Source organism: Lepisma saccharinum, chromosome 25 (genome assembly GCF_977018435.1).
Source record: "Lepisma saccharinum chromosome 25, izLepSacc3.1, whole genome shotgun sequence".
Classification (NCBI taxonomy): Eukaryota; Metazoa; Arthropoda; class Insecta; order Zygentoma; family Lepismatidae; genus Lepisma; species Lepisma saccharinum.
In genome coordinates, this window is record NC_139253.1 from 43,318,325 (window position 1) to 43,334,881 (window position 16,557).

General features: G+C 37.8%; 1 protein-coding gene across 3 annotated transcripts in view; it reads right to left on the bottom strand.

Annotated features, from left to right (window-relative positions):
- LOC145978872 (uncharacterized protein CG43867) overlaps positions 1–16,557 on the bottom strand; it is a 936,647-nt gene that overhangs the window by 862,765 nt on the left and 57,325 nt on the right. The window lies entirely within an intron of this gene.

The window sequence follows — 16,557 nt, forward strand, 5'->3', positions numbered from 1 at the left end:
TTTCATGAAACGTCGTAGGGAGATCGGCTTTTCCCCAGATACAATCGAATGTCCTGGACTTCACAACGTAGAGGCGTGTTTAGATCTCTATCTTGCTAACACATATTTTCTGAACAAGGAAAAAAACAAGTTCGTAGCAATAGGATTCGAAAAGCGATCCCCTTTCAATTTGGTGTGGGAGTTTTCGCAACAGGGGAGATCACCCGTACGCATCGATTCTAAGCAGATTAGAGAACTGTGGGCTTTGAAATCTGACTTACTGAATTACGTCGAAACAGGTCGTCGATTCAATTACTTGGTTACGGGAAATATCACCGTCAGTGGTGTAAATTTTTTCGGGAAACGTTGTATCTCGATGTATCAGCATCATTCATCCGATGCTTTTATTTTCACGGCCTCTGAACTACACTTATTTTTGTGTAACCTTTTTTGGCCTCTGCAGAAATTAAAGAACGAACGTTATCATAAATTGCAACCCGAAATGGAGGCTTTTGTATATTGTATCAAGAAAAATATGGTTTCAGAAAAAAAAGAAGTGCCCAATTTAGTGAACTATTTTTATATTCTTTGGTACAACGAACTGATGATTGAAATATATCTTGAGAACAATCTTGGGCAGACATTGACATTGTAAATAAGTTCTGTTACTTTCATGTATCTGATGTTGTAAATAGCCATTGTAAATGAATCATTGCTCTTTTATGTATTGTACATCAACCGCTGTTATTTTATGTATTGTAATATAACCCTTCAGGTATTGTAAACCTTTCATATTCAATTGTGTTGTTCTATGTATTTAAACCCATATTATCGATTGTAAATAAAACATTTGTATATTTTAAAAAAACTCTTTTATTTCTTGTACTTATTACAATAGAAACTGTACATCTTCCAGACATTTTCAACTGCACAGGTTTTTTATACATTTTCACATTTGCTATGTTCTTTGCATCTTCCTGAAGTGTTTTTCACACTATTCAATTTTGGACATTCAAGTTCTTCGATGTTACGTACGGATATTTTATTTTTACCTGTTTTTCCAAGTAATTTTTCAAACCATTTCACTTTCTCCGTACCTTTAACGTACACTATTTGATTCACAAGCACAACATATAACAGATCTCCTAATTTCTCATACGGCAGCCATCCATCTCCCCAGTTGAGACCGTGTTTGTTGGCACAGAGCCAGTAATTCACTCGGTGATACTTTTCACTCAAACAGTGTAAACCATATGGAGATTTTACTAAACAATCAAATGCATTGTCAAAAGGAAATTTTAAAATTCCGACTTCTTTCCACACAAATTCTCCTCCTGCTCCTCGAAGACCTTGAACGTCCAAAAAACAGACATCCATTTTGTTCATCAGGTGAAAACTGTCAACGTATCTTCAATGCTACCCCGGCATACGGCGCACTTGTCCAATTGGGAAGCACAGGATCCGCAGGAAACAAAATGTCGACACGGGAGAATTACAACACTGCTAGGATTCTCAAAACATATTTTGCACACAGAATCCACACTAGGTTTATCGGACGTTTTCTCAAGAGTCTCTATACTGTCGCAATACTTGCAGCTCTTGGAGTTACGATGTAACGCCGCAACACTCTGTATAAAAGGACACTGGGGTACCAACATGTAATGTCCTAGAATCGGACAATCTTTGGATGTCCAATCGCAAAGTCCGTACGAACAATGAAAACATAATACTCTGTCGCTAAAGCCTGAATAGTAAAATCCTGCAGTCACTAATTCTTCCGGAGTCTGACGTAATCCTATAGGCCACTTTCTGTATGTTCTGTATCTCGAATTCACTGATAAGTAATTGATAACATACGGCTCGGCGTGAGTCCTGCAGACGTGATAAGTAAACACTCTCATACGTCATAAAAGGTGAAGTAATCGGATACTGTAGGTGACGGCGTCCCAGGTATCGGCGATAAAGGAACAGCCAGAGGATCGTCGGGGAACAGACGTCTGCGGACACCGAAACCTTCTGCAGGAACCACAGGGAAACAGGGATGTCCTTCTAATTTACGTAACAAAGGACGATCACAGCCAGAACACCACAAGGAATTTCTGTTCGTCAACAAAGAAAGCCACTCTTTCACTCTCTCCTTCAAAGCTTCACCGAGCTTATCCTCTTCCTTCCTGCGACGTAGTTCGCACATACACCCGTGACTTGGAAATCCTGTTCTCTCGTCCGCTCTTCTTTTTCTCTCTTCTATCTCCTTCAACGTCTCGCAGTGATGATGGACTCCTTTTCCTAATCCGTTGAACAGGTAACATCCACACCAGGGAGGTTCAGGTATCGCTACATACATAAACGGGAAATAACTCAGCACCCGATGCAGGGCCGTTCGATCGTTGTCCAGGTCGCCGCAAGATCGAACAAGTTCCCAGAACTCCTCGTAGCTAACCTCGTAGAAATTCACGCCATTATCAGACAGTCTTGTACCGCACACATCCATCCTCGCATGACGCTATTATCATGTATCCCTTCTATTTATACCTTCTTTTTTTCTACGTCACGATTTCCGTTAAACACACTTCAAATAGTCCTCTAGAAGACCGAGCCTAAAACATGTTCGAACATGTTCCTTTCAGACAGAAAACAGCCACACCCACTTCCAGGAATTTCCAAGAATACCTCATCAACCTAAAACATGTTCGAACATGTTCCTTTCAGACAGAAAACAGACACACCCAATTCTTGGAATTTCCTAGAATGACTCATCAACGCCATCTCTCCTCAAACACCGGATACACGTATTCAATTCCGAGAATTTCAAACTCATCAACGCCATCTGTTTTCAAACACCGGAAACACTTACTCCAATTTATATATGACGTCACACGCCAAAATAGCGTAACAAAAACAAAATGGTGTCACAGCAATTAAAACAATTAATAATAATAATAATATTTAAATTAATTTAATAATAATATAATATTTAAATTAATTTAATAATATAATCTGGTCACGTGACTTCCATTCTGTGACGTCACAGTCACGTGACAAAAAAAAACTGCTGCGTCATCAATTGATCTTTGATCGATCTTTTCCAATCAATTGATTTATCGGACTCAACGCCGGTGCATTACTACTGAGAGAGAGAGAGAGAGAGAGAGAAATCCTTGGGATACTACACTGTACCGAAAGAAACTGTTACGAATAGTTCTACCCATAATAGTGTCTGCTACCACAGTAGTACACGCAACTACAAGATTATACACGAATTAATACAATAACTTAAATTCAAACCAGGGGTTATCTTTTTATTATAGTTCATAAATTTTCAGATTTCCGAGTGAAGGATGATGCCAATGTTGTTCCAGACTACTGTGTGATCCAATTAATTAGGTTCGATTTTTTATATTCAGCGTCGCTTTTCTGCCACTCTTTAATAATTGCGACGATGAGGATGAAATTAATTAAGGGGCACTCACAAAGAAGATCCATACTCAGGGCGGAATTCGATCGTAGGTGATCGAATTAAAACGGACACCAAAGGCGGTTGTATGTAACCTACTAAATGTGTGTATTAGGTTGTGACGTTCTTCTTTTACTTGTGCATGGATATTAAACTTGTCATAGAATCAATTATTTTCTCTTATTAGAAGACTAAGAACGAGAAAAAATAAGTGTAAAGTTACTCCCTGAACCATTAAGACACGAGGTAACAATTAATTAACATTTTGTTGGAGGGATGGGAAGATAATAATTAACTCTTTTATGTGTGTACATTCTTCATCGCTCCTATCCTCCATCGCAATGTAATTAATGCTACAAACAAGTGACATTAAATAAAATAACCAATGGCCCTAAACTCATCTCCTATATTTTCAAAACATTTCAATCTGAACGAAAAATTGAGATCTCTTGAGACTGCTGTCTCATGATATCTTAAAAATAACTTTCTTTTTGGTTCCTCACAAGGTTGGTGTTCAACCAAGAGTATGAACAAGAACAAAGTTCCTCGTTTTGCGGTTCTTCCAATTGACGGTACGTAAACCTGTCAGTGTTCAACAAGACAAAAGACGATCGGGTCCTCGTTTCGGTGGATATTCAATAATTTATATATTTCCATCCATGCAACTGGTGTAATTCATGGTATCATGACAGTGACATCATAGGTTTTCATCCTATATTTTGAAAGGTGCAAAATGGCCATAGCCTATATACCGACCCACCCAAAAATTATAAGTCACTCATTCATTCATAACCCTGTTTCAACACATACAACCCACGATTAGTCATCTGCTACTTGGTTCCATGAACTATGGAGCTACTTTCAATGAGCAACCACGAGAAGATTCATTCTATCCAGATCAATACGGCCTAACAACACCAAGAAATCGTGAATTTTTTTATCATACTTGGAGTACGAAATTGTGTGGATTTAACTGTCAAAGTAACGTTACACAGAGTTTTTACAGTAACATTCAGCAAACACGCGTACCTAGAAACAAGACCGAAGCAAATCACTTACGAAAACAACCTTCACCCTGAGAACACTGACTACACCCGAAGATAGGCCATTACGTTAATGTAGATTGGAAACTTCCAAAGATTAGATAATTACATTTAACGGCACGCTCGTTACACTTGTATTACAGTAGTTCGAAGATCCTCTCCCATCCTCCTGCCTTTGTTAACTACGATTATGTTCAAACAGCATTAGCTTCTCGAAATTTATCGGGAACCAAAGTCACTAACAACTTCAGTACTTAAAACTTTCCATCCACCCACAGGCTTCTGATAGCAGAGCGGAAAGAAAAATCCTAAAAGGAAAGCCAAACTTTGGAGAGTTTCCATCTATCCAAAACGCTGTGAACGGAGTGGGCGGGAAATGAGGGGAAAACAAACAAAAAGGGTTTTAAGTAAAGAGATTATATTTCAACCGAGAAAAGAACACAGAGATGACAGTCAACTTCGATCTTTGTAGCTTGCTTTTAAAAGGAAACGGAAACACGAAAATACCGAAATATAAATGGAGTTTCACATCCAAAACCAAGTAACCAGTTTCTAAATATCCTTCGAGGCACGCGTTTCCTTTAATCGATCAAAAACTGCGGTGCCCAAAATATGAAATGGTATGAAATACAGCACTTAAGTGGTACCACGTGATTTTAGAGTACTACTTCTTCACCAAACAGTGGTTAGCTGTCTATAACTACAACAGAAAGTTCGATTATGTTCTGTGTTCGGGAAAACATTCAAACCTGTTTTTCCTCTGTACGTTCAACACACGTCAGTCTTCACAGTACATGCATGGGCCAAAAAACAAACGTTTTACAGCATACAAGTAAATACAATCGCCACGCACTAAACTAACATCTCTTTTTGTAGAAGAGCTATATGAATTCTTGCCATAATACAATACAGGGGCATGAAAAGTAGTTCCACTCTTCCGTAGGAGCTACAATAATATGTATCTACAGTTATGTAGTTTTGGTTTACATAATACAGTAGTCCTTTAAATATACCACAGATTTTCACGAGTGATATTGTTTGAAATATTAGATTGTCAGAGAGCAGTAACAGATAACTATACTATGTTCCAGGAGTCTGTGGAGCAAAGCCGCGCATAACGGTAAAGAAGGAGAAAGCGAGTTGACGGAGCAAAGCAGCAGCTACAACCGCGTTGTCTCCCCTCTCGAGCGTTCATTGGTTGAGCTCTCTCGAGTCGCTACATGCGCAGAGAAATTGTTTCGATCGCTTACTCCACACACTTCTAGGACAGAGTATAGTTTATTAGTTTATTGTTGATGCACCAAAATAATGACCCCTAGTAATCAAAACACACCTCTACCAGAAGTATTATGTTTTCATCAGTAATTAAAAGAAACAGAACCGATGAGCATTGATTCCGTATGATCCGAAACAACATATGGATGTTGTCACAGTAGAAGCTATAGCCACATCAAATATATGCCAACGTTGTACAAGTAAAGCAAGGTTTATACATTGCATTGTGCCATAAACAACGATCATCGACTTGGTTGATAATGAATGAATAATAAAGGAGACCGAAATAAGATTCTTAATCACCTGCCTGAAAAAATCTTGCAAATCTAAACTGGGCTTTGTTAAGTAATGGCAGCATCTAATATCCTGTTATCGCATACGAGTACACGATAATTAAGTGTGAAGAACATAAATAATATTTTATCCACAGAACATTAAAGTTGCACGTTGGATACAGAGTAAGAATCCGAAGTTTAAAATGCGAGAATACTTTACACCAGTTCTGAGACCACTACCCGAGTGCACGTCAAAGCCATCTCCCAACACATATTGCACTTGACTGTCAGCAAAGCCCTTCTCAGCCACCTTGGATTTGGCCCAACTCAAGAGCACAATCGAATCAAATCAAACCTGATCAAAGCTGAGACGGGAAAAATGAACGCCAGAGCTTTTTCCGATGGGGTAAAATCTGATCACGTTGCCCCATGGATCACATCAAGCTGGCCGAATTGAAAACAGAAAAAGAGTGCAACAGCAACGAAACAAGACTCGCAAAAATATATTTGTTCTTCCCCTTTTCTCAGCCAGACAAGCTCTCGAAAATAAAGATTGGTGATGACAACCTGACAGTTTTACTTTAGGATTTCACAGTCTTGCACTTGAAGCATGTGAGGATGAAAGGGAACCACTTGTCCATTACTATCTCTTCATATATCAGTAAATGTCCCTTACATTACTTACCAGGGTTAGATGAATGGAAAACTTCGCAAACCAATATAAAATTTTAGCACAAAACATTTGCTTCACCCGGATTTGAAGATAAAATCCTTGAAACCATCTGCTATCATTAATAATAAGTTATAAATTGTATTTATATATTCCTGCAACCATTAGGATATGTTACTGTATGGACCAAACTTGTGATTGAGCAGTGCGTAGAAGTTTGTGTATTCTGAAAAAGATTTAAACGAATAAGATTAATCGCAATGGAAATTTGCAGTTATAAATAAGGACCGGATAATTAAGTAGCCAAAAGATGCGAAATATGTAGAAAAAATACTGAAATATGTACAAAATATGGAGGTATACTGAAATATGTATTACAATAATATCGTAGTTTTCGGTTATTTCCTTCATTCTTGTGTTAGTTTTTAGGTTCCTAACAGTATAAAAAATTAATTTTATTAGGTTTCAATTTTTCATATTATTACTTTGAAATAATGAAAGTGCAATTAGCTAAATCACATTGAAAAGCTCATGAGCGTGGTAAATTGATAACGTGAATGACAACAGTTTTTGTTATTGTTCAATAGGCTAAATAGTCTGGTGTGTATTCGCAAGAGATGCATTTAAACTCCGTAATATGCAAACATATTCTCATTGAACTAAGAAAATAGTCTGCCACAATCAAATAAAAATCAGCAAATATTTGGAATCTTAAATGTTAGTCCCACAAATATGCCTACACTATCCAATGAAAACTGGAGAAATGGCTCATATACCACAGTTTATGTAAAGATATGTATTCTAAGCGGAAAATATGTACGATTCTTCAAAAATATGTAAAAATATTTCAACATGAAATGCATATACATAGTTTCTATAACATTGTAATACACAGACAATTGCTGCATGCACAAGAAAAACGATTTGTGTTTGTTTGAATTTGAATTTGTGTTTTAAGTCCACTTTATGCACAGGCTAATCGAGGCTGAGCCTACAGTTTAAAGTGGGATCAGAACCACTGTGCAATGTGCCTCCATCGGGTATCGAACCCGGGACCCTTTGATTACAAGGCGAGGTAAAATTATGTAATTAATTACATAAAAAATCAGGCTCTAGTTATAAGAAGGGAAGACCCAAGTCTCGGCCTTGTCGAACACGTGTAAATTATTTTGCTATACTTTCATTCTCATTTAGCAGAAAATGAATACAAATGGATTCAAAGAAAGATCTAAATTGTGGTTGAAAGTACGCAAACGAGCGAAGCCATTCGTTTCAGCCCATTAGCCTTGTTGATGAAACGGGAAAATGAAGCATTGCAGTTACAAGACGTAAGGAGGCAGAGAATGCGCTATGAATCATTTCCGCACAAAACACCGCCATTTATTAATTTACTCATCGTAAGTTAATAGGAATACCAAAGTGTATTAAAAAAAATAAAACGGAGCCAGCAAGAAGGGTGGCTCTAGAAAGGGCGTTGTTCGTTCAAAATACATTAACGGAAGAAAATCCTCTGATCCCGACATGGAGCTGTTGTTTATCAGCTGGGAACCGCAAGTCGGTTGTCATTTATCACGGCTCTGACCTCAAGATTAAAACATCTTCCAGCCAGCTGCAGATCCCTTACGCAGCCAGTATATGAGCACTTGAAATGGGGTGGAAATTCGATGTCCAGAGAGAGGAGGAGAGAAGCCGCTCCAGTGTTTGGAACTCGTCCAGCTTTTAAAAGGGAACGAACTGTAAAAACCTCTCCCGACGCACACTATCGATTTCCCGTAGCGTTTGTTTCATATTACGGTGAGCAGTGATTAAAGCTCTCAGCACATGAAAGGTATCCCCCTCTGTAACCCCAACAACCACCCGCGGCATCGAATGTGTCAAGTACGCTGATATTACTTGGCAAAAACACTCCCAAGTCAGTCAGCCATAACTAAATGGATCTAAACTGCATTTTGTAACTTTTCTGTCCACGTTACCCTTGTGTAGATCACAATTTTTCTTTTTTCAATTTTATCATAACTTGAATACATTCCACATATTCGTCTGAAATATCATAAAATGTACACTCGAATACTATAAAACTTGAATAATTCGTCTGAATTCATTAACTTTATAGTATTCAAGCAGTAAATTTAAAGATTTTATTAACTTGAATTTATAGAGCATCGACGTTCCTCCTGTGCTATATTTAATATGTTCTCGGGGTTCGATGCCTCAAACGTGCATCCATCAAAAATATATTTAATACCAAAGTAGGATCATTGTGTTTATATAAATATAAATAAATCCAAGTTCATAAAATGAAGGCTGTGTTGAAGGAGTTGAGTTTTTGTTTTTAAGTCCACTATATGTACAGATAGGCTAATAGGGACTCTATTTACATTTGAATTGTTGTTTTAAGTCCACTTTATGCACAGATAGGCTAATCGGAACTAGATCTACAGTTTAAAGTGGGATGCGAACCACTGCACCATGTGTCTCCACCGCCAATCGAACCCGAGACCCATTGATTACACGAAGACGACACGGGGTCTACAGTTTAAAGTGGAATCCGAACCACTGTGAGCCTCCATCGGGTATTGAACCCGGAACTCATGTGCGCTGTGGTAACACGTACAATTACTAGAGAACGGAACTTTAGGTAAATAAATGTTTTTTTCTGCGATAAGATAAACCCCTCGTTTTTGCCAAAATTCTGATCATAGCCTTATATGTCAACACAGCAAATTTTATTTTACATAAAAACACATATTTTCCAGTTTTCGGTATGTAAATACATATTTTGTGATTTTTTATTTTAAATACATAAAATCGCTTTGACTTCAGCTACCTCGAAATCCTCGAAGGAAAAATGTTTATTTTCCGCACCCCTTTCATATCGAGTGTGTTAGGTTTGTTTTGTCTTTGAACACGCTCGCTGGCAGACATCTGGCGCCTCGCCTACGATCCTATTGGGGGAAAATATGACCCCCCGCCACTGGATCTAAGGCACAAATGCTAATGTCTAAATTACAGCGCCTAGAATAACGTAGTGTGGAAAACGGCATGGTTCTGCGCTCTCTGGCTGGTTCCACTCGAAAATGATCCGCTAGAGGCGCTGGTGTTGACCCCGGTGCTTGGTGTTCGGCTGCTTATAATGGAAGTAAATGGAGTTTTCCCTGCAACGTCTGATTCTTTTACATGAAGCATTTCTATGAATGTGATAATTGCTATGATATTTGGTACAGTGGTCGCGAAGATATTAACGAACATTCTAGACAGTCGACCACGTCCTGTTATCGTCATACTTTCGTTAATAATACGGGAGAAAACATACGCGTGGAATGCTCTTGGCAACTAAATTTTTGTGTATGAATTAGGTTCATTATTATTATCATCATTTCTTTTAAAGATATACACATTCAAGCATTTGTATTTTTGATATTTACTGTCTCCTTTCTTCCGCTCTAAACTAATCGCGGCGATGATGATAATGATGATTGCATGAAACGACAAGGGGAACCCCACAAAACTTTCTTAGTGCCATCGATATGAGTGTAAGGTAACTTTCAAACCAATGGGACAAGCGACACGGGATGTTCACACTGTCACACTAGTGACACACACTTCCAGACTGTAAAATAGCATGCATTGCACATGAGGGTCCAAACAGCAAACGACACGTTCATATGGCGTATTCGCGTGCTACTTGTTAGTTCGGTCGGAAGGCTCTTTAAAGGAAGGGTGCCGAGACCGAAGCGACGCGCTACAGGGGGAGTTCCCAACTAAGTGACAAGCGACATGGTGCCATCAGTCTATTAGCAAGCGTTGCTTGCGAACAACAGATAGGCGACACGATAAACCGCACATTACAACAGATCTAGGCGACACGATAAGCCACACGTGTCGCTTTGTCGCTTCTGCGTCGCTCAAACTGGGCCATTTCCTCAATAGCTTGCAACATGTTGCCGTGGTTTGTTGTTCGCGCATACACGATGCAATGAGTGTCTTGCTTTAGTGAGATTGCGCACCAAAGCGACAAGCGGCACGCGACACTTATCGCTTGAGGATTTCACCAACCGAACGCTGGCCTGTGCTTCGCGTCATGCCGCTACGATGTGAAATGTTGCTCTTGATTGGCTCCTTTCCAAGCAACATGTGTCGCTTCGGTATGAAAGTTGCCTTGGACCGAATGACCAGTGTCGCTTTGGTGTGAAATCCTCGTATCGTTTGTCGCGTGTCGCTTTGGTCTAAAATCTCCTTGAGGAAACGGTGCAGTCAGAGCTTGTGTCCCTACGGTTCGAAAGGCTGCATTGATTTCCGACTGCTCGCTTTCAAGCGACACTTGTGGTTTGTCGCCTCGGTATGAAATATCTCTCAGGATACTATTTATATTCTAATATCATAGAAAAATAAACTCTAATACACAGTCCAAGACCTGACGTCCGGAATCACATTGCGATGTTTCTTGTGTTACGCATGCATGCTATTTATTTATTAATTTTATTTTACTTTTCTTTCCAAATTAATGCAATTTCGTGACTGCAAATCACTCCACAAATATAACTGTTTCCATCAATTCACGTACCGCCTTTCAAGACAAACAAATCTACATCATATATTCAAAAAACTAACAAAGCCGCATTACTTTCATAAGAAAATTAGCACCAACATTGATCGCACTGCCATCTATGTTTCTCATCCGTCGGGGGAACCAGTTTCTTGGGTCGTTTTCCACACTACGTTATTGAAGGCGCTGTAGTCTAAATGTACAATTTTTTTTGGGAAAAACCAAGGTTTTCAAACTGTGTGCCAAATTTCACGTGTTTTGGAAGCTGGTGTAGAGGAAGTGGAATGTTTGGAAAACTTCAGCGTCAGTGGCATTTCGTGCTTCAAATATGCAAGAATTGTTTCTTGTGACGTGGAGCGATCTTTCCCACAATATAAGATGCTTTTTAGAGATAATCGTCACAGATTTACAGCGGAGAATTTGGAAAAAACTATGGTGATTCACTGCAACTCTTTCAAAAAATAGCTCGCTAAGAGGTAAGCATTTAGAAACTGATATCAGGTGTTTAAAATACATGTAATATTTGTTTTTGTTACTAAATGTTTTTAATTTTTGTCACATATTTTCCTGTTTTTATCACATATTTTCAACATTTATGACACATAAAAAATAAATATTTCTGAGTTTTTTAGCACATAAAGTTCCGTTCCCTAACAATTACAAATAATTTAAATTACAATTGTATGATGTAACTGAAAACTGGTGGTGTCACGAGATTAACGTGGGCATGTCCTTATATTTCATGGCCCACAAAAATCCGAACCGCCTCGTAGAATTTCATTTCAGTGTCACCGAAATTACAATATGAACATTGGTCTGTACGTGAACATCATGGAGCAATTCTTTGAACAGTTCACTGGTCACGAGCGAGAGTGTTCCTGCTACGAATCCGATTCGGAACGTATTGATTCTAGAGATATAGCCTAAACACTGGGCTGTGGAGATGACTGTTGAAAAGATTGTGAACATCTTAAATCTGTTTAGCATCAATAACAGTAGCACACATCTTTAAACAACACGAACCTCAACTGCAATAAGTCAATATAAATGACATAACGGCACTACCTTGGCGACAGACTTTATGAACACCCTATGCCTTATCAAGGGGAAATTATGCAGGACGCGAACCGTAACGAACGCAACGAATAAAAGCATTTTCTTAACCAATCTCCATTTCTCCTATAGCATCCTCCACTACAGTGGATTACCCATATCGCTCCTTCTCTCCGCCACGCAAATCCGCTAGAGACGTTCAAGCATCCGGCAGGAACTGCAGTATCGCATGAATAGGGAGAGACACGGCACATTCATATTTATAGCTACCATTAGCTTTCATTCAAGTTTAATTTTCCACGAAATTAAGACATAATTTGAGGAATTTAACCCTAACTAGCACAAGTGAGCCACGAGCAGTCGTTCGGAGCAATGTTGCCAACCCAAATAACGGGAATAACACCACGATTGGTTGATAATTCAGTAAAACATGCCAGCAATGGATTTTCTTATGGACAATTGCGGATAGAAAAGAGAACGGAGATGGTAAATTTAATATGTAATGATTTATAAGATTGTTATTGAGTGTCGCTAATTTGAATTGGCGAATATGAATCTGAGATGCAGCAAAAATCACGTTTTGATACATTTTATCATTACATTCAAAACTGTCATTTTTTGTTACCATGACAACGTCAATGTTACCAAACACATAAACGTTACATTAAGCTCACATATACATTTGAAGTTTAAAACCGATATGAATTAGATATTTTTAATTTACAATGAAAACGTACGAAACATTGATTTGTGTTGTAATAGAGAGCAGTTATGAACTCTTGCTGTACAGGCATCACATAAATACATACATATTAGTCTTACTAATAACCGTGGATGCGTAGATTCAGGGGAGGATTTGTCACTAGACTATACTACGCTATAGCCTAGGGACCGCACAAAAATCTGACGTTGAAGGAACAGAAGTGACCAAGACCATCAACTATTAAAATTTCTTAATATTGTGATAATAGCAAAATAAAACATGTCTTTTACTTGTTTATTTAATGAAATAAGGTAGAAGGAAGGAGTTTCTAGCGTTTAAATAACTTACCATTGCCATTTTCAGAGGTCACGTAACAGTGCTCGGATAAAAACAATTGTTTCTCGAAGAAAAGAATGTAAACGTTTTGAATGCCAACAACTGAAAGTCAAGTGGAGGGATATTGACGGTTCACGGCCAGTGTGGATATCACAATGTACTGTGTCGGTTTCTTTTTCGAAACTAAATGCATAGTGCAAGTGACGCTTTAAAATGAAAACGAAGTTTAATTAATAATTTTTAATCAAATGTTCTTATATTTATAGTTTACAAGTGTTATGAATTCTCAGGGTGTCTACCAAATTAGCAAATCCAAAATTCTTATCTTTTTCTTGACCTTTCTTTTCTTTTTCTTGACCTTTTTCCCTTTTTCTTAACATTTATTTAATCGCCTACTTAGGTATACTTCGAAATTAAGAAAATATATATTTTTATTCAAAGAAAAACCCTTACCACAAGGCCGGTTAAGATGAAAACTGATGCAGTACTCTAACAGGGGATTTAGACTTGCTATAATTATTAATGCATTTAAAATTAATGCTTCAGACTTCATCCTGGATGGAGAATGGCTGGATGGGGATATTATATAGTATATAATAACGCAAATTCACTGTAGTGTAAAAAATAGCAAAAATTCTTGACCACAAGCATAATTTCTTGACTTTTTCTTGACATTCTTGACTGGTACATACCCTGATACAGAACAAACAATTAGTGGAAGTGAAGTACAATGATAACAAAACTGTTAATAATAATAATATTGTCGGCAAGGCCCAAATCAAAGGATAGCCAAGGGGCCCAAAATTTTAAAAATTTCCCCTGGTAAGATTTGCAAATCTGCCAGAGGCTGCAAAAAAAAATAGCAAAGAATGAATAATAATTATAATTTTAATTGATGATGATACTACCTAGTACAAGCCTCAGCAAATAAAACCAAATTCACCAAAACAACAAAGGTATATTGCAACACTGCTTCGACGGGGAGCAACCCCTTCATGAGTTCCGACAGGCACTCCCTTTCGCAGACAATTTTCGGAATCACCATCATCCAACCAACTTACTCCCCCTTCCCCAGCAGCCATGACATATGAGAATTAGAGTCGATGCACGTTAACGGTCAGGCACAATAATGTCCGAAGAGTTTCAGGACTTGAAAAAAAAAAAAGCTGGAACATCGATTTACGTCATCGTAATTTGCACTTCCCCGAGAACATTCCCACAGACGAAGCGAAACATTCGAAATTAAAAGAATCAACACATGCGTTTACACAGTGTAAAGTTACTCCTGGCAACAAGTGGCAATTATTTTGTTCTAGGTCGTCATGCAAAACTTACGTTTTGATTTTTAATTGTGTGTGTTTACTTGATGACGCGATGGAGTTCAGAAAGAAAGTTCCAATTCTACGTTAAAAGCAACACTACAAAATGTACGGAGAATAGATTACTGCACGGGACCACTTTCGCTCGCTCGTACTCGTTCGAGTCTCGAACGCTCGAACGTATACAATGGAATATCATTTTAATCGCATACACATGGATGCCAAATACCCGCTTTCGTAGTTTCAGCCCACAATCATCTACTTAATCTTCATACATCACTGTGTATTGGTAAGATAGACGAAACTACATTTTAACATTGAGATGATGAGCATGATCACTTAAGTGTCAAATTCACTCAATCCTTCACTTCACTATCCGTGTACTACTGGGATTCGAGTGTATACTGCTCGACTTCGGGTGTATACTGCTCGTTTTGCCTGTTCGAGCGTTATTCGCTCGAGCGAAGCAGCTCTAAATTCCGTACGCTATCTAGCGTCGTTCGTACGAAATATTTGCCGCTTGAGCGAAATGCTCTCCCTGCAGCACTCTTACGGAGAAGTTTCGAAAAAAATTAGCCCAGTCGATGAAGGACAAAAAGGGCCAATGTCGGGAATCATTCCGAAAAAGATGAATTTTGGTCAGTTGTTAGAACACTACTAGTAGTGCAAAATCCCAAAAGTCCCCCCCCCCCAAACATCAATTCCGCAGACTCTCAGTTATTGACATATATCTCCGTAACCAATCATCGTAGGCAGGTCATCCTTTTTTAGTCTTAATCCTCATTAGATGGACTACAAAAAAGATTCTCTTTAAATTTTTTGATGATGTCGGAGGTTTTGCCGTAATTTCAAAATTAATCTTCAAAAAGTGAAATCTTTCTATTCCTTTTTAAAGTTTTTATCTTTTAACTTTTGAACAAATTAAATTACAAGAAATTGTTTCGAATAAAAGTTGTAGCTTAGTTTATAAGCTTCAAAACGATACAAGTTTTAAGTTATTTTAATGAAGGGTACACCATAAAATGTGTGTCCAAATGGAGGATAGTACCAAAAAAGTCTCTTTAGCACAGTCCGGTGGTTAAGTCCGGATTCATTGACTTTTTAATATAAGCAAGAGACTTAGTAGAATTAATTGTTGTACCACTTAAGATATGTTCAGTCAAGTAGCCAATCACCATCTGCGTTCTGACGGCGGCCATCTTGAAGAGAGTCCGCCATATTGGATATTTTTGATTTGATATATCTCGGGAACGGGGGCACCTATCAACTTTCGTTTTTCTTTCTCAGAAATGTTCCAAATACTGCAAACTTCAATAATATATTAATAACTCTATTTTCGAAAAATAAAAAATAGTAGTTTTGTAGAAAAACTCACTACTTATAATACTTTATGTGAATAACGGCAAGTTGAAAGTTTTAATAATTCTCGAACTAAACAATAGTACTATTTTATATCTTATAAGGTTACGAGATGTTTGTTAGAAGACTTTAGACAAACTGAACCATTCATATACGATTTTTTATATTTATAAATATATATTTCATAACATTTTAAAGAGAAATACAATTTATATACAACCAAATTCGATTTCGGAAAATCGATTGAAAGAAGAACACATGGTCATTGTATTTAATGACACGAAAATAGTGAAAAATATTTAGAAAATATTTTGTTATTAATTTTCCATAAGGTCATTTCCCTTCTTTGATCAGGTTTCAAAATCGTATCCTTCACATTCGCATGATGTACGTAGTTGAAGCAAGATTTTCCAATCAACACTTGGAACGTTCAGTGTACTGTTTACTTGCGGCGTATTTTATGATTTCTCTGTAGTTATCATCCGCAAGTACATAGTATTGTCAGCCATTGAGGTATCCAAGAACCACTGGTTCTCCATTAGAAA